General features: G+C 40.5%; 1 protein-coding gene across 8 annotated transcripts in view; it reads left to right on the forward strand.

Annotated features, from left to right (window-relative positions):
* The window catches only part of LOC109032066 (uncharacterized), a 296669-nt gene that overhangs the window by 43922 nt on the left and 227300 nt on the right, over window positions 1-25447 (forward strand). The gene's annotated exons all lie outside the window — the stretch shown is intronic.

Raw genomic sequence — 25447 nt, forward strand, 5'->3', positions numbered from 1 at the left:
GTTTTCAAATCACGCATCCGAAAAGTTAAGGTCCATCTGCCGAAGTTCGGGTCAGACAATTGAAGTAGTTCGGTATATACCGAAGGTTTCAGGTCACACATCTGAAGTACTCGGTGCATACCGAAGTGTTTCAGATTTCTGACCCAATTTCGGCAGCTGGACCTCAAGTTTTAAGAGATTCATATGATCTCAACGTCGGGTCCCATGCACGAAGTTTTTTCTCCGTGTGAGTATTAATATAAATTTCAACACAGTCAAACACAGTAGAGAACCAAGGAAATCACAGTAGAACAGAGAAAAAATACCGTCGAATAAATAAAGAAAACTATTATCGAAGAAATTCTAATTATTTGGAAAGTAATTCGCTGGCGTAGGTAATCAATGCGTAGCTGCGTAGGAGCATGAGCGAGATTTATCATCAACTGACCGCTGGCCGGTAGGTACCTGGGTGGGCGAGCGACAATACGTAAGCGGTGGCATATGGTTCGATTGACAGAGGAGTGGGGAACGGTCAGACGTAGGGGAAAGGTTCAGGCTGAACCGTTCAGCACAGCGCAGCGTCAGTCACCGGGTGGGGAAGAGAGTCCGGGAGGGGACACTTCCCCTCGAGTGAAATAGAAAAAGGCAGAATCCTTCGAAGTTTATATTAATGATGATGAGTAATCGATTTTAAGGGAAGAATCCTGTTTCGATAAATAACGATTGTTTTCCATGCTTTCAAAGGGAGAGACGCAGTGCTGCAAACCTGCGAGAATCCCGACGGATTCGATATGACGTCGGCGATTTTTCAAACGCGGCAGAACGGTACGATACACCTCTTTTTCTCTTTTGAAGGAGTATATCGGTATTCCATATGCATTTGAGTTCTATTCGAACGATATTTTTGTTTGACATAGGGTGCGCTAATTAGCGCTGCGGATATTTGCAAGGGTGTCGCTGTTGTACCAGCGGGCCGATTATTGAAATTGATAGACAAAGCTATAGACAAAGAAGACACAGGGGTTATAAAGCAATCCTATTGGTTGAAATGGGTGGTTCTCATAGACTAAGGGGGAAAATGATAGACTAACTGTCGGGTCTCTCGTGGTTTGCTGTTAGTTAGTTTATTACCTACCTCCTTTGTCCATTGCAACCACCCGCTTCTACCAATAGGATCCCTCCAAATCCTTTTTGTCCTCTTTGTCTATTGTCTTTTTCTATCAATTTCAATAATCGGCCCGCAGGCTTGGATGAGGGCGAAAGGAGGAAGAGAAAGGAAAAAGACGGTTCGTCCAAAATAGCATACACTTCGCGTTGAGCATCCGTCTATCTTGCCTCCCAGGTGGCTTGCGTTCAGTTTTATGAATTTGTCTCGAGTGTCCAGAGGTGATTTTTTTTTGGCACCGGCATGACAAGACCCTGGGGGAAGTGGATGCATGATGACTTATTATTAAATATGTTCACGAACCAAAGTTATTTTTAAGAATGATCCGAGCGCACAATGACTTGTAAGCGACCATCGATGATGTTTACTAGAAAAAAAAAAACCGCATTGGATCTAGAGTCCAGTCTCTTGAAAACATTGACAAGAAAATGGACTCTTGATTCAATCAGATTTAAGCTTAAATCAAGAACCAAGCCTCTCAATTTGAGCGGATTTCCTTTTGATTTGAGCTTAAATCTGATTGAATCAAGAGTCCTTTTTCTTGTCAATGTTTTCAAGAGTCTGGACTCTAGATCCAATGTGTTTTTTTTCCAGTGCAGTGAAACTCTGCCGAAATTCTTTAAAGGTCCCTAAATACCACTGATAGTGAGTATATTTTGGCTCGTTTACATTCGTTCATGCCGAGTACGAACCATGCAAGCAAGCGGCAGTCGATTGTCCGGTATCAAGAGCCTTCACTTGACGATGTAGGCAAAATGAGTTCCTACGTGTTCAAATAGTGGTATCACTTATTCAGTATGAGTTTAGAACATCATGAGCGTCCGTCCGTAACCTGAAAAAAAAGAATGTTAAAGATTACTAGATTTCTGATTGCTCATGATTCCGAAGTAATCTAGAGTCCCTTTATAATACTGAGAGTCAAGACAATGTGAATCCATTTCTGTTTGGTTCCCGTATTTTAGGCCTTCACAGTGTCACAAACGGAATAAAGATTACATTTTCACCGATTGCAAAGATTATAATCTGGAATGGACCAGGGAATTACGGGTTCGGCAAGGAACAAACGGAATGAGAGAAGGAACGGAGAAAGGAATTTGAGAGTGGGCCGATCAAAGATTACAAAAAACGTTCAATTTCTGTAATCTTTATTCCCGTTTGTGACCCCATGAGAGGGTGGTGTTGTCTCGACTCTCAGTATAAAGGGACTCTAAGGTAATCTAGCACTGCATGTGCGATCATGGATCTGGTTACCTTTACCAATCGCGTGATGCGTGCACTGCCCAAAATCTGGCAAAGGCCACTAGAGTTCCGAAAGAACTAAAATTTACCACTACCATTCTCTTTTCTTCCCCATGTAACTTTCGATGATTACTCAAGATTTTGCGGTTTCGATCTTCTGTTTGTGAATCAACGATTCATCTGAAAATGTTTCAAAAATAAGTCTTGGGTACATTCCTTGACACCTATGAAGGGCTTTATGAGATCGAGTAAGTTGAGTGTATCAACGCGCTTACATGCAATGCAACAGAATCGATGATACTTCACTTGCACATCATAAATCGATTGCGCTAAGGAAAAAAACGCCGTATGCGCATCAGGGCCGGATTTACCTACTTGCCGCCCATGGGCCGCCTGTATTTTGCCGCCCCCTTCTCATTCGTTTTGAAACATCAATAAAAACCATCAAGTGAACGTGTCGGAGGGGAAGGGGTGCATAAGACGCGTTTACCTACTCATGTTAGATACAATTTTTGCGAAAGCCCTGCCAACCTACTAGTCAAATTTCATGGAACTCTGCTCGAGAGTTAAGTTCCGTAAACCTGTCTCTGTGTGGACAAGGTCCTCCATTTATAAGAAATGAACCAAAAAATTATGAAAGAACAAACATAAATGTGGTTTAATAATGTAACTTCCGCCGTCGCTGCGTCTGCGCCGCGCCGCGGCGATCGCACTGTGTTTGGCGTAATGTGTGAAGTATTCCTGCAGTATTGTAGGCGCTATGCGTTTCACGCCAACCGTTCCTGACCGCACTGTGTTTGACGCAATGAGTGAAGTATTCAAGGCGTCTTGTAGGCGCTAATATGTGTTACATGCCGACCGCCGCGCCGCGCCGAGGGCTTGTCCTTTTCATTTCAAGTCCTCGTCAGCATTCCTCTCTGCGCTAAGCTCCAGGCCAAATTGCGTGTTTAGTTCCTCTCTTAACTCGACTAATTAAAGATGCTGTCTCTTGTATCACCGAAAAACGAAAAAATTCGAAACTACTATACTCTCAGGAATGAGAGATTTTGTCCCCTTTTCTCATTGATAATTCTTTTTTCTGAATCTGACTTTTTTATACCTACATTCAAAAAAATTGCAAAATTTGCCGCCGTGGGCCGCGGCCCATGTGGCCACCCCCTTAATCCGGTCCTGATGCGCATACAAATGTTGTCTACTTTCTTGTGACAAAATACAATTTTCTTGAAAAATTTGTGAATTTTCCCTTGCATTTTTGAATGGCTTTCAATCGCCAATCGCATTCCGTATTTTCGTAATCCATATAATAGAATAATTAGTATCTAAAATTTTACAGGGGAAAATACCCATAATTCACCTGCAAAATTAGTCTTTTATCGGAAGGAATTGAGCAGGATTCGAATGACGTTCATCCTAAGTGCGACTGTATTGTGTCTAAAGGTCAGATTTCAATGGGATAAAATGAAATATTTTGATCTTTTTGAAGATAGTCGCTTTAATCCCTTAATTAAACGCTTACAGTAATTAATAGTAAAAAATCAAGATCGAAGCCTACTTTCCACTCGTAAAAAGCCGCGGATCCAGTAGCGCCGTGCTAAGGAGAAACGCCGTACGAACCATCAGGCGTTGCCAAATTTCCTTCGATAAAACACGAATTCCCTTGTAAGCTTATGAATATTTTTCTTCCAATTTTTCAGGGAATATTCTTTGTATTTTAATCTAAAGTTCCTGAAAATTTCAAGGAAAAATATTCATAATTTTTCTCATAAATAAACATTTCATCAAAGGAAATTTGGCAACTCTCGAATGCTCATACGGCGTTTTTCCTTAGCACGGCAGAGTAGCGCTGGTGCGCGGGAGCAGGCATGCCCGTTGAAAAATTCACCGTGAGTTGTCTGTGTGTAAAACGACCGAGGTCCAGGATTAGGAAAATAAATCTCGGCCGAAGCTCCTGTTGCATTAATCGCATCTAATTAACGGTCAGACGAACCCGCCGTTGCCAAGTGGGTAATTTACTCATCAATCTTCAGTATTTATCGTGGGGACTTTAGGTTATTTTCATGCTGGCTCATGAAAAATGGCGGCGCTGCTTGCCTCAGATTTGAGGTATCGCCGCAGCTTATTAGCCCTGAAAATTCCTCAACTCTCTCTAATTATTCACGGATTCTTCCACAGTGCGGTACTGAATCATTAAAATCTAAATGCGGACTGTCGTTGCAATGCATGTGACCGCTCGAGTCGTGGAATTCAATTTTCTAGGGTGCTCATTTTCGACCGCCGATTTACGGTGACCCCCTAAATTGGTTTTATCTCGTAGAATATCACCCTGCAATGTTTGTCTCGTTCCGCTAATTTGAGTTAATCTATCGTCACTCATTTTACGACATGCCTACGCCAATTTATATGGAAATTGATATTGCTTGAAACAGTTTATGCAGCAAGGGAGTGACTTCACAGCCGATGCATTTTACTTGTTTTCAGGCTGGTCTGATTTGTAAAGCTGTAGATGAATAGATTTTCGTCGAAAGCAATCAGAACGTTTGTCATTGCGCTTGATATCTTGCCGAAGAACCAAATGCATGTGCCATTTTTCAAAAGTCTCTTTTCATTGCCTACTCAAATCAACATCTCCGAATCGATCAAAATGTTCAAAAATAATTTTAGCTGGTTGTGCTCTCGTTGCGCTAGGAATGGGTTATCGCAATTAATTTATCTGATTAACTTCAATGGATATTAAATCTATTGTAATTTTTTCTTCACCATACATTACGTTTTTTTATAAATACGAGAAATTTTGTGAAATTGATAATACTACCGCTTGAAATGTAGATTTTTCACTCCTGTCTTGGTGTATTTTTGAGTGAGGTATGGAGCACACAAATGCAGAGGATGCACAGAAAAAAAAATGAAAATAAAGACGAACAAATGAAACAGCTGCCTAAGATATCGTCAGTGTTAAGTCCAATACGTTAACGTAAATAGTTAATAAGTTGAGATTACCAATCGGTGCTTGCGAGAAATTTTGGAATGGCAACTTAGCAGTTACAATTACTAGGAGCGGCAGCGACCCCGTCAAGCCTATAGAGATCTCCAACAACGAAAATGGGAGCCGCTACTGTATCTTACACGAACCCGTTCAACTTTTGCGTTATTTTGAGATATCTCCGCAAAATATTTATTACACAAATAGGATACTGAGTTTACAATCGCAAGTACGGAATTAATCGCCCCGACAAAAGTTATCATTTCCATAGTTTTTGCGGACTCTAGCGTGCGTCAGATAGGCCTGCATATTCAACCTAGAATTAACTTTTTCGATTTATTATATCGAGTAGAAAGAACTATAAAATTACCGAGCCAAACAGAATTCTTTCAACGCGTCGTAAGTTAATTGTTCCTGGCTTAAATCAAAGTTATCGAGCCACTATTGATATCAGGCCAACCGAGGTAGGCATAACTTTTCTTTCTCATATGAGTATAATGTGAATAATGTAAATAAAAGGTCTCCCGGCAACACGCCAGGGAATATGCGCTGCTCTCTTGGCGAGGAAAATGATCTTGTTAACTAAAAGCCTCGATAAGCAGCAGGTATATCAGTCCTGCCCTGGGGCGTATCACTGTAAATAAACACAAGTACCAGTGGATTGCGGTCTCCGGTTTCCATAAATTCAACCCCACCGTCTCACCGGTGACTCCTAATTCCAATTTCAATCCCTTTTGTTTCCGACTGGGTGGAAATTTCATGGGATTTAACTTACTTACCTCACATTCATCTAATTCTGTGCTATGGGATCGTATCAACTGCACAGGGACGGAAATGCAGGATTTCCTGTAACTTGCGGATCTCGGATTACAAGTTCGTAATCAAGTGCATACATTAACATAACCTCATAAAGAACCACTCGAAGGAACTGTTGGAAAGCCATGAGATACTCGCTTACCTCGGACAGTTTTTTACCGATGTTTCCTACGATCCGTTCATATACGTTCAGGAACCCTCCTCTACAAGCTTCTTGACGGCAAGTAGAAACTTCTATTGCTTCTACTTATACTAATGGAACCTCTTCCTCCAACCCTTAAATTTTTGTCATCCTCTTGATCGTGAAGCAAATTCTTTTGCAAACAAACTAATCTTCGACACATCTTTGGACGCATCGCTCCACATGTCATGGCTGCACAGTCCATAACGATGGTGATATAAGTATTGCTGCCCATAAGGAAATGTTCAGAACCCGAGAAAAATTTTCTACATCGGCGGGATGCTAGTGGAATTTTAACGTTTGTCATCGGATGCACCCCTTGCTTTCTTTTTTCAGCAATTTTATTACCTCCTTAATTGTCACCTATCACTATTTGCTCTCTTTTTTCTTTTTTTCTCTACGAATTTCCGTACTACCTCTCCTATTCCATTCTAAATTTCGCCAATTCTAAATCAAAATTGTGGTTTAAGGTCTGTATTGTGGATGCTAGCGAAGCAAGGCAAACCTATTTTTCTGATCTCTCTGAATTTTCCATTTCTTTTTCTGATGTATTGAAAAAAACTCATTCTGATCTTTAGCTCAGGAAACCAAAACAAACTCCCCATGAAAACCACTTTACATTTTAAAGGGTTATATCTGATCTTATTCTCTGAAATCATCATGAGTATGAATTCATCATAACGATTCCGTAATGATACGCGTGCTACACAAGTTTTTAGCTCGCCAGATTATTCTTGAACCACCCCAACTTTTAGTGTATTTTCCGAAGGAAATACACTATTGCGATTTTTCTATTCATGCTAATAAACTTTCTTTTCTTGAAATTTTAGACAAATGTTTTCTTCTTGTATTGATTTCCATTCGCTTGCGGAAACATTCGAGTACAGCGATCAGACAGAGGTACGCTCGTTTTTCTTGTAATGGAGTTCGGCCCTTGACCCGTCGCCGTTTCATCGTGCAGAAAAATACACTATTTCAAGACTCCTTGACGGAAAGCATGCGAGCGTATTCCGTTCGATGTGGAAACTGTGTTAGCATTACGATAACGGTGTTCCGTCTACCTTTAAATGAGCTGTCGTTTGCGAAGAATAAAAAGCACGTTAACGCGGAGGGAGTAGCGCAAATTTCCTTGATGAGGGAAAACTCAGACGTCTTTCACTTTTTCATTCTTCTCGGTGGAGGCGCGACGCCCGTGAGGCACAGTGGGTCGAGTCAATTCGGGGGGTCGGACATGAATTTGTTTACTAAAACTGCAAATATTGCTGTTTAATTTTCACATTTTAAATTTTAAGGGGTGCTTCTGGAAGAAAATTTCACGAGTAAACCGATTGAACCGCTTTTAAAATCCTAAAGTTCTGTATAAACGGAGTTATAAGTTTTTAAAGTTTCCAAATTTTGTCCGGCCTCTCCTATTACCTGGATCCACTGTGCGACGGTGGAGTTATGAGGCTCTCTCGCCACGAAATTGTGGGAAAGTCTCGTGAAGTAAAACTGTGGTATTCGTGACACTCCACCTTCGGTCGCAGATGTTTCATCCTCGCACTTTTTTAAAGGTCGTGGAAGGGAATTTTGTCTCTCGTGTATTTTGTAGTTGAGGAGAATTGAGATTTATTTGACAACACTTTAGGGGCTTGGAGGACAAGGCGCATAAGTGAAGTTTTTCCAAAAATTGAGATAGCAGTGATTTCAAGTAAAAGTAGTTTTAATGTGCATTCTGTGAAAAATTCGCTCCCAAATTCCAATTTTTAAGCATCAATAAGTCGGTTTGAACTTTCTCACCGCCAAGGATCCATGTAATTTCGAAACTTCAAACACTTACTTTTCGAAATAGCAAAAACTGCACTTACACTCCTTGTCCTTCAAGCCTCTCATTTTGCAATGAGGACTAACTATTTCTAGCTCATTTTTGAAGTAAAGTACGTGCTATAAGATTCTCTATTCTGATAGGTGCTTTCATATATGAGTCAAAAATGGTGCATGATTCCATATTGCCAACTTGATTATAAAATTCCAGATTTTTTATTACATTTTCAAGATGTACGATTTAAGATATTTTCTATGGATGATGTTTCCTCATGGAAATACCTGAAAATTCTTTTATCTCCACTTAACATCGACGCTTAGCAGCTCAATGTGATTTTTCATCTCTACGTGAAGATAATTAAAATAGACCCTCACATTACATTTTTAACTTTATTTTCTCTTGCATAATTAAAATACAAGACAAGAAGAGAAAATTCTGGGACTCAACAATGCAGTTGGGTCTCGTTTATTGAGCTATGCTGAGTCGGAAGAAATTTTAATAATGATCTCAAAAACATCGTCCTATCAGATGACGTAATTATGCGTTAATTACACCGAAGAGCATCTTGTTGTATCAACAAAACGGTTCATTATACAAGAGCACTCTTTTTCCAACGGTCTGCTTGCAAATATATTGTGACGATGCCATTTTACAATGCTTTAATGACCCTTTAAAATAATGAATTATGGAGGATTCGTTGATGCACGTTGTCGCTGCAGCTTTCGTGCATGCACGGCATACAGTAATACTGCCGTGCTAAGGAAAAACGCCGTGTGAACCCTCAGGCGTTGCCAAATTTCCCCTGGAAAATCACTAATTTTCAGGAATTTTTTGAATATTTGTCTACCAATTTCTTAGATAATTTTGTTTGTAATTTGATCTAAAACTTCTGAAAATGTCAAGGAAAAATATTGATAATTTTCCTTAAAAATAAACATTTTATCGAAGGAAATTTGGCAACTCTCGAACGTTCATACGGCGTTCTTCCTCAGCAAGGTTGAAAAGCTGCATAATGCCGCGTATATGATCCGTCAAAGCTCGGAAGATCAAGTGGCGGCTTGTTTCAATGAGCGGAACAGAAGTGAGACCCTCATAAATTGAATCACTGTCGCTCTCCGCAGGAAACTGTGTCATTTTAATTAACGTTCATTAAAAAATAGTAGATAAATTAACCGCGATAGCGGTTTGCCAATAAACGCTTGGATGCAGTTTTATCGATGAATATTAATAAGATGTCGTGGGGTTTCACAAGCACAGTTTGTTATTACCATCGTATATGATCAAAAGCGCTCGAAAATCTTCAAAACAATACTGTCGTGCTGAGGAAAAACGCCGTATGAACATTCGAGAGTTGCGAAATTTCCCTCGATAAAATGTTCATTTCTGAGGAGAGCTATGAAAATTTTTCCGTGAACAGGGTTGTCACAGTCAGGGAAAACCGGGAAATGTCAGGGTAAATTTGTTAAATCGCCTTCATTTGCTCTCTAGAATGGGTTTGAGGTTTCGAATAACAAATTTTGCCCAAGGACCATTTTCAATGTTGCCTTCTTGACCACCCGTCCCATCTTAAATTGTCAGGGAATTTCATTGTCTAAATTCGGTGGCAACCCTGGTGAAATTTTCAGGAACCTTAGGTGAAATTGCGAACAAAATTATCTCAAAAATTGGAAGAAAAATGCTTACAAATTTTCCCGAATATTCGTGATTTACCTAAAGAAATTTGGCAACGCCTGAAGGTTTATACAGCGTTTTTCCTTAGCACGGCAGAATATTCTTACGGTCGTTTTGCAGAGCACGAAGGATAATTAATGAGTATATAAACTCACTCAGAGTAGGCTCGTTAACTTGGCATGTTAGCATTGTAACTTGGCATTGTATTCCGGATGTGGGATTTCAAAATTTTCACTGATTTGATAATATTTGGACTCTGATTTAATATGTACGCACAAGTCGCTCTTAAAGCACCCTCTGGTGCTCTGCGACACTCAAACGCACCATCCACCTGTTTTCCCGAAGGTCACTAGGCCGTTATCCCCTCGCAATTTTAATGCATTTTAACTGTAACAAACTATAATATTGGTGTTCGAATCGTTGACTTCTGAGCCATTGATCGGTACAAGGAATATTAATTGACGGTAACTGGAAAACGAGAGGTAATCCGTATTCCGTAGCGTGGTAATTAATATGTATCTATTGTTTTTATCGTTCTATGTTTCTCATTCGCCAAACGTGAAATGTCGATTTGCAGCCAACTTAACTTACTACCTGGCAATTTGTGCGTGCCGATTGTAAATAAGGAAATAGCAAGTATACTCCACTCTTCATCAGAAGAAGTGCGGGGTCAAAAATGGCTTTTAACTGACTTCTTTGAGGAGGTTACTCAAACATCGGTCAGCTTCAACGAAGAAAAAAAACCGTATTTCACCTTGACTGGCTTTTATAAATCAAAAGGCCTGTTGAAGGGCTGTGAAAGGGCTGTTTTGGCCAGAATTAGCCTAATTATATACTTTTACCTAAATTTGTCTCATATTTCATTTCTTTACGCGAAAAGTGAGCAACATTTTGCCCAGAAATGAATACATTATTTTAGGAGAAACACATAAATAATGTACCACGTTGTTTGACTTCATTTCCTGAAATAAAATATAACATAAAAGGAAATTAAGCAACGTGAAATGCAATTAGACTGATTCTGGTCAAATATGTCTAAATACTACACCAAGTAATACATTAATAATGTAGAAAATCAAATCAAATTCTGAGCTATTAGCCGCTTTTTACTACAATGATACGCGAACTCAGGCCATGCTTTCATAAAAAACAATGTGCAAGAGGATGTTTGAATAATTTCGTTAATATATAGGTTGTGGAAGCGCTGATAAACATCTCTTGCAACGATGTAAATGAGAATTAAGAGCTTAAAACGGCTTTAGAGCGAAGAATTGAGACGTCCGTACCCGTATGTATAAATGTATTATTATAATGTTCCCCTTTGAATACGATTAAAAATACCTGAAGCTTCAAGCCGCAGCTCATAAATCTTTACCGTAAGAGCCTTGCATACGGGAGGCTCATTTTAAACCGTGTTTGGTATAGGTGAAGAAGATATGCTCAATAATGTAAAACATCGCTGGTTCCGCACCCTTTATCCTCTGTTTTCATGTAGGTTTAATGAAGGCCCCCATCACGAAATTCATCGTATTACTCTCGCATTTCGACGTTGGGAATCTAAAAATTGAATAGGTTTCGGCAGGATTAACGAATGCTTTTTGTTTTGTGTAAACCTACGGTTGACGATTCACTTTTCCGAGGACCAGTTTGTGACTATTGCTGAAACGATTCAGAATGCCCTTGAGATTTTCCCTTTACAAGCTTTTTTGAAAATAAGCCAAAATAAATCCCGTTGTGGCCGGCGATTATTTGGCTGTCAATCTCGCGAGCTTGTATTAGTAAGAGCATACTGTCATATCACTCAAAAATGTTGAAAATTTTCCGTCGACCCCTGTATTACGTAACGTGTTGGGAGAGGGGGGGTGGGTCGAGGAGAGCGTTACGCCATTTTGTTTTTACGTGTTAAAGGATAGGGCGACCTACATCACAAAAGCGTAACAGAGGGGGGGGGGGGTGTCGAAAACTCCCAAAAAGTGCCTTACGTAATTTAGGGGCGGCCGGGACCCTAACTGTGTGTCCAGTTTCAGATATGCATCAAGATGGTAAAAAATCATTTATCGTTGATGCAATTTAATGCAGTAGATATATGTATGTGCTAGAATCAAGTGCCAAGGAAGGCTTTCAGATGGTTTTTTTGTCACCAAGGGGCTTAAGCAGGGATGTTGTCTGTCACCGACGCTGTTTAAGATATATCTAGAGCACGTTCTGAAGGAGTGGAAAAGAAAGTGTGCCGGCATGGGCGTCCCTCTAAATGACCAAGAAACGCTTTTCACGCTATGCTTTGCTGACGACCAGGTAGTCATAAGTCAAGATCACGATGACGCGGAGTATATGACCCGGAAGTTGGTGGAGGAGTACCGCAAATGGGGCCTCGAGGTTAGTGTCCGTAAGACAAAAAAGATGTCAGTCGGAGGTGCTCAGCAAAGCATAGTCCTGGAGGATGGTCAACATATAGAAAGTTGCGAACAATACAAGTACCTGGGGGTGAACCTGACTTCGGATGGGAAGCTGGATCAGGCCATTCGGGACCGTAATCTTCTAGGAAGGAAAGCCATCGCCATGCTTAATGGGATCCTTTGGGACCAAAGGATTTCCAAAGACAACAAGAAGAGGATTTATAACTCGGTTGTCAAGCCTATTATCACCTATGGCAGTGAAGTGTGGCAGTTGAAGAAGCGGACCCAAGAAATGCTCAAGGCGACCGAGATGGATTTCTGGCGAAGATCGGCTGGAATCTCGAGGAGAGAACGTGTCAGGAATGAACGTGTCCGAGAGATAATGGGCGTTGAGGGGACGATTGTGCACGATATCATGACCAAGCAATTGGTATGGTATGGGCATGTGCAGAGAATGGCTGATACCAGGTTGCCGAAGAAGGTGTTGGAGTGGGTCCCCCCAGGTAGGCGACGGAGAGGGCGTCCAGCCAAACGGTGGGTAGAGGGCATCCGTGAAGAGATGGAGAGATGCCAGCTTCCGGAGGATCTCTACCATGACAGATTCCTGTGGAGAATAGGCGTCGCAGAGCGCCCTAGTGCGCCGTAAAAGCGGCTCATACATACATAGATATATGTATGACGGAAAAAGGAAAAGAAAATAAGAAGCGAAACAAACTAAAGATTGCCGTCTTTTAAATCACTCATTTCCCTCTCTGTTTTTAAGGAAAGCAACTAATGTTTTTTCTGTAAATAGTTTTATTTTTTAATTATATTTTAATTAATATTTTTAATCGGAATACGCGATGAAAAAATCTTTAAGAACATTGTCTCAATTAGCCTATACCCTCAGGACATTGAATGAAGATGCAAAATCTTTGCTGAATTTTTCTGCGTTCTCATTTTCGATCTATTCTGAACCGGCTAAAGTTTTGAAAAAACAAGAAAAAGAACCAATTTTAAGTGCAAGATAAACGTTGTATATCTCCTTTCATGTTGTTTTTATTTTTAATGAGCACCGCGCCGGAACGGTGAAGCGAAGCCTTAATAGAACGTTTTCAATGTCGAACTACATACGATTGAGACCAGCAATTAAACTCATGAACACATATTCCACGAGCTATTATTAGAGAAAATGAACTATTCTATGCACAGGAATTTATGTTTACCTCTTCACTGAATGAAACCCTCACCTGCCAATGAGTGAATGAATAAAAAATACCGATTAAAAATTGAATCGATCAATGGGACCGTATCCGTTGCGTTGAGTTTTTGTGCTCGCACTCGACATGGGCCGTCGAATGGGAATAATTAACTATGGCGATCGTGAATGCAAATGTTGCGCATTGTCGGTATTTGCATAGAATGTGGAGGCATCCATTATTTATTATTATCACCAATTGTTTCGCTCAGGTGCTTTGTTTTACCGTCACCCACTTTTTATTTTATCGTTCTTGATGCCCCTCCTCTGCGCCGGCTAATCAAGGACAGTTCGAATTTTAGAGGGGCTCAAGCCTTCAAAGGCCTGCTCTATCTTTAACGCTGGCCAACAGTCAAATTATCGAACTTGTCCATACAACATGAGGATTGGGTACGAACTTGCACACTCTCTGTCCTGAACGTTGATCAGGAGAGAGGTCCTCAATACCTGTTTTAAAATTCCGATATTTTTGCAACTCTTGGTACAAACTAATTCGATATCTAAGCAAAAAATGCAACCTTTTCTGTACGCGAGTGGGAATCATCCATTAAATCTCATAATAATTTCATCAACTTCTCATATTTCCATCCTCGACTCTCGGTTTGGAAAGTTGAGTTAGCACAACCGCTCGCGCTTTTCAATTTTACATTTCTCGTACCATATTTTGTGGTTTGGATCGCTGATTTATTCATAATTTCACTCGTCTCACCTTCCTCCTCTTATGCGTGATTATACCTTCAGCCTCTCAACGCGGTCATGGTTCACTGAGGAGCTTTGACGGCAACGCATTCTACCAAAGACTCATGTACCCAGAATCTAATCCAAGTAATAGAGGTAAAATCTTGATTGAATTTTTAGCAATGCCTCACTTAGAGTCTGTCAACAGTTGTAATTTTCTCCCTCCTGGATTGAAATTATATCTCGTATCAAGTTTATTCAACAGAATTGAGCGCCGCAAAATTAATCCGTGTTTAATTATAAACCCCGCATCCAGCAGTTAAATTCAATCGTCCCGCAATCCATATCATTAGCGCAACTGTATATAGTAGAAGCGAGCTCAAGAATACCCGATTATCTTACTTGTTTTATTCCTTTTCAATAGTTCATGGAACTCTTCGTGCGTGTAAACTTCCATCACTTCCAGAGGTCCCAGAGCTTTGCAGCTCTCTGTAATTTCGTTCAGATTAATCAAAGCACGGAAGGCCGCGTCGACTTTAAATATTCTATTCGCCTGAGGCGCGAGCTTTTCTTCTGACGCGACGGGTCATAGAATTCAGCTCCGTGAATTTTCACCCCATTTTCGTCTCTGCAACGGGAAAAGCAGAGACCTTTAATTATTCATTAACTTTCAATGGTTTTAATGCAGACTCGTATGTTTTAGTGATTGCCATTTGTCTCAGAAAACAAAATTTAATGGCCGACTGAAAAATACTACAGAGCATTCAAATTTTATGTCAGGTCATTTTCCCAATTTTTTAGTATCGTCTCTTCAACTTTCAACGCACCCTCTATGCAATTTGAGACCCCTTCAAGCATTACGTTTTACGAGGCAGACCCTCTCCCGCCAATTTCTCAAAAAATGTGACTCAAACGAATATTCCTCCTTGAAAGTGCTCAATTCAGGACGTTCTCGGTAAAAAGGCTCATGTTCTGGGTTAAAATTGTGCATTTTCACATACCATTTGCAGAAAAATGCACAATTCGTTAGACAAATTACTTATGCAAAAAAATGAATAAAAGTTCAGAGGTTTTTTGAGGAAAAGTTCACCGCAAAGCCTTTGAAAAGCTCACAATCAGTCGCACAAAGAGCTTGCCCGATTTTAGAAGCGTTTCAAGTCTCATATACACCTGCAACACCCGATGGCGTTCACCGCGTTTTGAATTTCCTTTCTTTGAAGAGTATACCATAGAGAGTCCGACTGTACCGAGTTTATCTGAAAGGAACCAACCCACACTTTCGAAAAAAATTGAGTTGAGAATTAATTTTTTTGAGTTTCACTAGACGTATATTTTCTCCTGCCAAAAACTGAAAATCTAAAAGAAAAATTGTGAAAAAAGGGGTTAAAGTCTATTTTTTTTACACTAATGCAGGAATAAAACTTCAAACCTCTTTTTCTCAGTTTCAACTTAATGCGGATTGGTTCCTTTCTGATTAACTCGCAGTGGCGTGGCGTGAATGATCGATTATCGATATCTCGCCATTTGAAGCTATGGTAAAGAATTGATTACTAAGGTGTTCGCTGCGAACACCCTAATAATCGATCGTTTTTCATAGGTTCGAGTGGCGTATCGATCGATATATTGCAAAGCACGCCACGCCACTGACTCGGTCCGATTTAGAGTAGGACTAAGTAGAGAACGATTCCTTTTGGATTTTACAGCGAGTTGGCAACTTGATCTGCACGCGTTGCGTTACCCCATTCAAAGCTTCAGTAATTTCATTAGAGTTTTAAGCGATGTCGGCTGTTTTTTTTCACAGGGGGCCGAGAGCTCTCTTTCGCTTCTCGGAATAGCAGGCACGAATTTGAACTTGAGCGCACTCGAAAAGGGCTGGCGTTTGTCGATCGACCGAGAGTCACCCCCGCCAAAGATCTGTCCCACGAGATAATCTTTGTCACTCAACTTTTGGAAATCAAGAATCGCGTATGTTGCGCAGCACTTCCAAGTAGATACGCGGATATGACTTAAGGCGGCGGTACAGCTCGCGCGAGAGATTTTAATGACGAACCAGGCTCAAAGGAAGGAGATGTTGCAAACACTACCGTGTTAGGGAAGAATATCCTATGGGCATTCAAATATTGCCAAATCTCCTCCTAAGAATTTATGTTTTCAAGGAAATGTATTCATTTTTCACCCTACCGTCGTTCGATTTAAAATAAAATTTAACGACAGAGAAAATTATATGAAAAGTTTTAAGAGGGAAATATGGGAGTTTTTCCGACAAATCACGAATCTAATTAAAATGAATATGTCAACGTTTGTAATTTTCATGTGGCGTTTATCCGTAGTGCCCCCCTCCCCCCGGGGGGGGGGGGGGTGGCGAGGGCGAAAGAGCCATTTAGCGAACGGGATGTCTTCACGAGGGCCGGGTGAGACGATCCTTAACCCCGAGGTAGTAAAGCAACTGATTAGTAACAATATGCTTGTTGTGACTTGTGAGTTGGCTCGACAACAGTAATTAGCGAAAATGTGCCCCTCGTCCTCTCAAGGCTCGTTCTCCTGATACTCTTCTTCTGCTTTCCTTTGTTGCTTATCTTCGTTCCACTCCAAAGGGCCCTTCTCCACTCTTGCCTCACCCACGTTTCTGCTTCGAGGCTCTCAAAGCGCAAAGGGCCTCAAAAATTACTTTCTAGAATCACACACAATGGCTGTTGTTTGAGAAGTGAGGACTCAGTCTGATTCGAAGCCTCAGGTGAATGAAGGTGATATCCTTTTTGTGATTTTGAGGAAACCTGGTTAAAAGTTTTAAAATTACTCTGACTATACATAGTTACATCTTATCTTATGGAAAACTTTTTCTTTTTCATTTTCTGTAAAATTACGTTTTTTTTTTTTGTTTTTTTTTTTAAAAAAAGGCCACCTTCTTTACTTATTAGTGCTTCGATTTAATTATTCCTCACCTTTTCGGCTACTGCAACTTTTAGCGCTTTCACTTCGCGCTTTGCTAGGGTTTCTGCAAGTCCGGAAACAGTACTGATTTTTTAAGGGCGGCCTGGAAGTGTATAAAAAGTGCGAAAATTTCGCAAGGAGGTCCGGAATTATTTTCATTTCTGAGCGAGAAATTCAAATTTTTGAAATTTTTCGAATTTCGTCAAATTAAGGCACTGAAAAAGTACTCAATTTCCTGTTGAGGAGGACCTGAATTTGATGAATTTTTGAGAAAGCACTGAAAAAGCACTGTCAATGTACTGCTTTTTGGCCAGCCTGTTTTAGTAGACACCCTGATGAAAATTTTTCAAGGCGACACATTTTTTAAGCATTTTCATTGGTATACATAAATTTAAAAATAAATTATGACAGGATGTCTGCAGCGAGATGGCATTTTTGCAGTTTCGCGGTCGATGTAGCGTCTCTAATCCCCGAGATTTCTCTGTCAGTAATTATTTATTCGGTTTTGTATTTCCCTTCGGATACCGAGTTTGAGTTACCGCCCTCGACGAGATGAATCTATAATCGATGCCGTTTGAAGTATTAGGAAGCCGAATTTTCACAACCATCAACAGAGGAGCCGCCGTAACAGAGTTGATCCGTTCCCCACTCAGAACGGATCAAAGGGACTTGAAAAGCGGAAGCTGATTCCATAGGAGCAGAATAGAGGGACGGCACAAACAGAATCGCAGTGGCGTTAAGCTTTTTGCAGTCGCGGAATAGCCCAAATCAGCGCTCGCCAGCCAACTGCAAGTCCCAGGCCCGTGAATAATTTGTGGAGCGTGCATTTCTTGTTCGATTTGGTGGAAACTCGGGCGAAGAATGCGACGCTACACAACTTTCAGCTGGAACCCTTGCTTGCAGACTGAATGTTGGGAAATGCACGGAAAAATTCTACCTTTATACAGAACGCTCAAATTGTGTTTTAAATCTGGCAGACCCAGGTTTCAGCCCGGCCAGGTATTCTCAGGCTCGAGCCTGGTAATTGATTTTCGTTTCATTGTATGTACCACAGAATAGCGTCCCCAGAGGCGGAAGTAGAATTCCTGCTCATGCAGTCTTTCTCTCCTGTAAAGTACTTTTTGTACCTTTTGTTAAATATTTGAAGGAAGTAGGAAATTTCCTCTCCTTCACCTATGTTTATTTCATATAATTAAAGTTTAGAGCGGTTTGTGTCCAAACAAAGTTCACAAGAGAACCAAAACGACTTTTCTTTCTTGGAGTTTTCGTAGCTCTGCTGAATTGAAAAATTCACAAGGTTCTCGGAAGGCGAAAAAAGTACTCAGAATTCACGCTAGAGCCTTTACCTCATATATTTTTTCAAGAGAAGATGATAAAACTGAACAGGAAGTTTTTTTTATTTTTAACGGAATGTAAGTGGCCGATTCTAACTTCTCCAAAAAAGTCTTTTCCTTTTTCTAGCGCATCATCGATCGGAAAAAGATGACGAAATTCCATCCCAATTGTACCTCTGACGACACCAATGAGCATCAGAATTTCTCTTTTATCTCACATGAATGCACTGCGTAGACTTAACGCAGATATTTGTTTCTCTCTCACATAAATAATTCGTGTGAGAAATACTAATGAAATGTTCAAAATACGTCATCTTATCATAGTATCACAAATTAATGTTCCTTTCTCGATTTCACTAAATGTTTTTAAACTATGCAGGATCATCTGTCCAACTTTCTGATTTGAGAATAATGATTCTGCCGAAATTTTGAAAAGAATGAGTGATCATCCGAGTTTTTGTGGATAAATTTTTGCAAACTAAAACAGTTCTCGCTCGATGAAAATATGTTTAATACTCATAGTTATGCTCAAGTAGATAAATGTTCCTGCCCCAGTCTCGTCAATTTAAGATACACTGGAATCTAACACGTACGAAACTTTCAGTTACGATTCGGAGACATTACTGAAAAGGGTTTTTTTTAATTAAGGTAAATCCCTTTCAGGCCTCACCCCCGACAAGGTTTATTTTCCTGTACATCACTCAGACCCATAACCGACAACTTTGCTATTCTTTCATATATTCTAAGACAAATATTAATGAAGGAACGCCCGAAGAACGGAAGCTGAACGTAAGTTTTGTAACTTTTCTATGGAGGAAACTTTTCAGAATGCAAATTTCTCTTTTCGCCCCCGCGGTAAATGAAACTGAAGCATGAGTTTCAAGGTGACGTTTACTTAACATTTTCAAATGCGAGTTTACCTTAGATCTTGGGCGAGCGTTTAATTTTGCGTCGTATCATTTTCATTTTTACGGCGTTTTACCCGCTATACGGTCACTTTCTTTTTGTGCATTTTCATTTATGATGTTAAAATTACAACGTAAACACAATTGACTTCATTTAAGCTATCTCAATACCTATCTCAATAAAAATAGACCGTATAAGTCGAGAATGTTTAAAATGCATGAATGCACCGAAGCACCAATACACGTCAAAATGTGTGATACGATGCTCTTCAAATCTCTCATTGCAGGAATACCCCCCCCCCCCCCCCTAACGCTCAGTAATTTCCAAGTAATTGACAATTTAATTATTTTCAGCAATGTTTGTATATCCACTTCGGAATTTCGATTCACCTCTTAAAGCTCCTGTAGAAGTTCGAGCGTAGCTAAATATTCTGATGTACCTAATCTCCGTCTAAGGTATTTTCTGTATGCGACTGTCTCTAATGATATGGTTGCAGTTATGCGTAATGAAACAGTGCATCGGCGGATCCAGCAAATTGGCAACATTGTTTTTCTCCATTTAAACCTATGGAAATGTATCGATCGCCGAAGGGGCCAGGTGCTCCGGCAAGAATCGATTATTTAACATAGGTTTAAATGGAGAGAATCCGGCGTTGCCAAATTGCTGGATCCGCCTCTGAAACAGTGTACTCAGACGGATTTTTATAACAATGTGCAGAACAGAGGGGGAAAAATCGCCTCCTCCTCCTCCCTCCATGAACTGTTGGAACATATTTCAGCATCTTGTGGATATTATGATTTAAGATATTATTGTAAACTATTTTATGCTATTCCATTCTATTCCGTTCCATTTCCATTCTAGCCTGTTCTATGGGCAGAGAGTTCTGCATGTATGCAGTTCAAAAATCTATCTTCACTACTCTCCCGCAGTAATTCCAGAAATCCAACCAGACCGTATGTTTCTCAAATTTAAAAAAAAAAAAAAAAAACTTTGACGAAACATGAAGTGAATTTAAGCGGAAATAAAAGCGCTGGGTGCAAAAAGGGCATTTCTTGATTGCAGTGTCTCAAAATCTCAGCTAACGTTTCATCCATTATAATTGAAGCAACTGAATATAATTTTTTGTAACTTTTACTGAATATTCTTTATGATTTTGCACAGTGCTGAAAATGTAAAATTTCAGAAAATTGACCCTATGGTTTCTTTCCTCCCTAAAATAAAAATCAGCACAGGACATTCTGAAATACCGCAACCAAGAAATGCCCTTTTTGCACCCAACGTCTCAATTAGTTCTGTTGCACGACGGTTCACGGAAAAAAAAAGAATTGCTGATTCTGCAATTCAATTGCTAAAAGCAGTGAGTGCAATATTTCAATGTAGATTTTACAACACAAAAATGCTACTTTAACCACATTGTAAACTAATTTAACCACAAAAATGCTACTTTAACCACATTGTAAACTAATTTAACCACGGGGGTGGTTAAAGTAGCATTTTTGTGTTGTAAAATCTACATTGAAACATTGCACTCACTGCTTATAGCAATTGAATTGCTGAATCAGCAATTCTTTTTTTTTTCCGTGTTCTTTCCACTTTGGCTGATTATACCGAGGTTTTCCATACCGACGGCTCGGTTTCCCAGGAAAACCCTCGTTCATTTTAGGAATGATCTAAATGTTTCCTCTCGCGAGATTATTTTGAACGTGTGTCTCATTTCGGGCTTTCCGTCTCGCGTTTTTGCATAGTTAGTCTGGGAAATTACCGGGCCGTAAACCCGGTCGCTTTAAACTCAGAGGTCGTTACCGGGCGCCGATAAAAATGAAAAGCCTCCGTCTCCGCCTCGCAGTCTCCGGCGAGACGCGCAAGGCCACGCTTTGGTGGAAATAGAGCGAGGGGTCGGGCAAATGACATTTAAATCGCATGAAAGTGCAACGTAGATGCCCCCGTAGGATGTCTCAACACGCGAGGTTGTCGGATGTTGCGTTGCCTACAAGCCGCATTGATATATTCGTTTTTATATACGCGCACTGGGAAAAAAACTCCGCACTGAAAAAAAATTCTCAGCGTTTTTACCGAGGTCCGTTGGTACCTTTACCATCTCACTTTTTTTTACCAATTATTGGTAATTTTACCAAGACAGGCTGGTAAGCTTACCTAAAAATCGGTATTTTTACTGTTTTTTTTTCAGGTAAGAATACCACTTTTATTGGTAATCCATTCCGGGTAACTTTGCCATTTTATCTCGGTAATTCAACCACAGTCGATAAAAAATGTTGGCGTTTTTACCAAGGTCCCGTAAAATTACCAAGAAAGTTCAATCATTTTACCGAGATTTCTCGGTAAAATTACCAATTCCCATAGATGGTAATTTTATCAAGAAAAAACTGGGATCAAATAGAACCCTGAATTCTTGGTAATTTTAACCTTTTCTTAGTAAATACACCGAGTTTTTTTTTTCAGTGCGGCCGTTGTGGGCTTTATAAATGTACCGTCTTCGTTCCGCGGCCAGGGGCTGAAAGTTCCGGGTCTAGTGGTCGGAGCCCGCCCCCTTTATAAGCGTAGAAACACATCGTCGTTTACAACGGCGCTTGGATGCAACTATAGATGCTCAACGGTTGTCTGCATTGCATAAGCAAAGGATTGAAGGTGTCTCGATTTTCCTCTCCGCTATGCATCACCTCAGCTAGTCGTGCAAATGATTCAACAACACTTATTGAACAACTTTTGGGCGGATTGAATCACGATATCCTGATTATCTCGTTTCCTGATTCTGCTCAAGCCTATTTTTTTTATAGAAGAAAACTGATCGAGAGAAACATCAACGTTTCGAAGTGTTTTGTTCCTTAGTTTCTTGCTGAAAGAATGTAACACGAGAGAAAATTATGAAAATTTAAGTATACAGTTAGGCTGATTCAGGATTAATCCGACCATTTTCAACTCCGTAGATGCAAAAAAAATAATAACGTATAACTCGCGTGAATCTTGGGTGCCTGGTACCTTCGTCACGTAAGTATTATCAACTTGGTGTATTTATGGTTAAAAGAACTGTGTGTACGACTGAATGACATTTATTGAAAATATCGTCGTTTCCCTGACAAAGAAACGTAACTCCATCCCAAGGTTGCCAAATTGACCTAAACAATTCAATGTTTCAGAAGATTGTACCTGTGCAATTTTCGTTCAAAAGTCTGATTTTTGCTTGAGATGAGAAGAAAAATCGGCGAACATTTCAGTTTGGTAATGCCCAAGATTCTCCTGTTAAATCGGCACTATGCGAGGGTAAATTTGGCAACACTGAAATGCAGTTACGTTATTTCGTGGGGAAATGACGATGACTTGCATGATTCATAGTTCCTGATTATTTAATTCATGTGTGCATATTTCCTTTCCGCATAAATACGTCCAACCGGGTTTTATTTTTCCTCAGGATCCCGTTCCGCAATAAAGTCGATCGGCGCTAAGCGTTGCAACTACACGGAAAAAAAAAAGAATTGCTGATTCAACAATTCATTGCTAAAAACAGTGAGTGCAATGTTTCAACGCAGATTTTACAACAAAAAAATGCTACTTTAACCACCCCCGTGGTTAAATTAGTTTACAATGTGGCTAAAGTAGCATTTTTTTGTTGTAAAATCTGCGTTGAAACATTGCACTCACTGTTTTTAGCAATGAATTGTTGAATCAGCAATTCTTTTTTTTTTCCGTGTAATCCCGCGGAATATCCCGCGGAGACGAGTCCTCCAGCGGGCCTGATTGTTGAAATTGATAGACAAAGCAATAGACAAAGAAGATAAAAAGGATATGGAGGGTTCCTATTGGTGGAAGCGGGTGGTTTCAATGGACAAAGGACGTAGGTAATAGACTAACTAACGGCAACTCACAAGGAACCCGATACTTAGTCCATCATTTACCCCCTAGTCTATGAGAACCACCCATTTCAACCAATAGGATCGCTTCATACTCTTTATGTTTTCTTTGTCTATAGCTTTGTCTATACATTTCAATAATCAGCCCGCAGAAGAGTTTCACGTCTCTCGTTGAGGACATCACGATAGTTTATATTTAAGTCCGATCGAGTTTCTTTTCGTGGATTTTCCTGGTTCGAAAGCGATACCTGGTGGAGTGGTGGGTGACCCAGACAAGCACACTGGCACTCTCACCTCCCGCGAATTCCAGGCCCGGTCAAAGGCTCCGTTTTCAACTCTTTTCCTCGTCTCAAAAGCGAAAGTGGTGGACGGCGTGCGGCTGCACGCCGGCGCACCGCGCCGCGACGCGACGTCGCCAGCCGTCCGCGTTGTCCGTGCCGGGGCCCGGCTATGATTTAATTAAAGAGCAGACGCGTTTAATTGCGAGGAAGCGAATCGTTAAAAGCGGATTCGCTGCCCGCGTCGCCGTCGTAAAACCGACTCCGCCACCGCAACCCCCGCCGTCGCACAGTGGATCGAGTCAATTGGAGAGGTCGGACATGAGATTTCGGACTGAAACTGCAAATTTTGATGTTTACTTCGTCACATTTTAAATTTCAAGGGGTGCTCCTGGAAGAAAATTTCACTGGGAAACCAATGAAACCCCTTTTAGAATCTCAAAGTTTAGTATAAACGGAGTTGTAAGCTTTTGAAGTTTCCAAATTTTGTCCGAGGTCTCCCATTGACTCGATCCATTGTGCGTCGGTGCAGTGCCAGTGCCCTCGCCGCCGCAGATCTCCCCGCGCTACCATTGTCCCCGTGTCCCCCGCGTCCCCGCGTAGCCACGGATCAAAGTTCAGGGTGCCTCCGTAGTCCGCCCCCTCGTATGTAGGATGTCGTTTATGAAACTAACCCGATTTGATTCGTGTCGGTAGTCGTGAGATTGCGGTAATATGCATCTGTTGGGAAATCGTGCGCTTGGGACTTGAGTGCCCAAATGGGGACAGTGTACGGACAAGTCGATAATTTTGAGGTGAATAATAAGAAGGAGAAGAATTTTGAGGTTAGATCAGCTTTTAGGGCCCAAAAGGGGAGCCACTCCATGAATTCAAAATGTCAAGAGTGATTTATTATTCCACTGAAAAAAATGTACAGGCATACCGTCCGTTCCGGGCTCAAAGGACGAAAGTTTCGGGTTCCGGAGTCGTAGACTTCGATTGCTCCGGTTGCTACTCCCGGAACTTTCGGCCTCTGAGCCCAGAACGCGGACGGCATGTCCGTATAGCCCGTAAAAGCACGACTTCCACGGTCAGAGTTTTTTTTTTTTTCTCACTGAACAATTGTTACGACCCGTCGTTTGTAAAGCACGTATTTGCTTTATTTGTTGCATTAAACTCATTTTTGCGGGAGACCTATCATTCATGAACATTTTTGGTCATCTTGTTTTGATGTTGGAATCTAAAGATTGACAAGGAAATTTTGTGTATTAGATGGTCCTTTTGGGCCCTGAGGGCTCCATATTTCGACAAGTACGTTCTCTCCCCATATAGTTACTATACTATACTCGGGACGATCTTTCAGCGATTTCAAAGCAGTTTTGATTGGAAACTCTGATCTTGTCTGTTAGTGTCGTCTTGATTTTGTCTCGTTGTGAGGGATGAAATTTAAATTGGAGAGAACGAAACTACATCTCAATATCGTAAAATTCTCACTTGCAACATTTTACACCTACATTTACATTTAAGTCAAATGTAATGTAGTCATTTGCAACATGACCAGGAAACTGTTGGAAGCATCCGATTTCAAAATTAACTCATTTTTCGTCAAATGTTACGCAAAAATCAGCAAAGTTTGGTAAAGAAACCGCTCGATCATACCCTCGTAAAAGAATTGAAGGCAGGAGGGGCAAAATCAGGAAAGTTCGATAGTTTGTAAAAGTAATCACGATTATGTTATACTGCAGCGAAACATAGTGTGTTACTCTTATATGATTTATATCTATTGGTTATTCCCAGATTAAGTATTCGTTTCGTCATATATGTACTACTAATTTATTTTCTTGGTTATGCTTACCATACTGTGACACTGGTGGTTACGAGGTTTCGATGGTATGAAATACCATTATGAAGATTTTATTTTTACTTTCTCGCTTCCCTTTCGGGTAGAGGAATTTTTTTTAATTCCTCTTCATTTTCGTAGTAATGTCGAACAATTTGGCTGTATAT

Source organism: Bemisia tabaci, chromosome 7 (assembly GCF_918797505.1).
Source record: "Bemisia tabaci chromosome 7, PGI_BMITA_v3".
Taxonomy (NCBI): Eukaryota; Metazoa; Arthropoda; class Insecta; order Hemiptera; family Aleyrodidae; genus Bemisia; species Bemisia tabaci.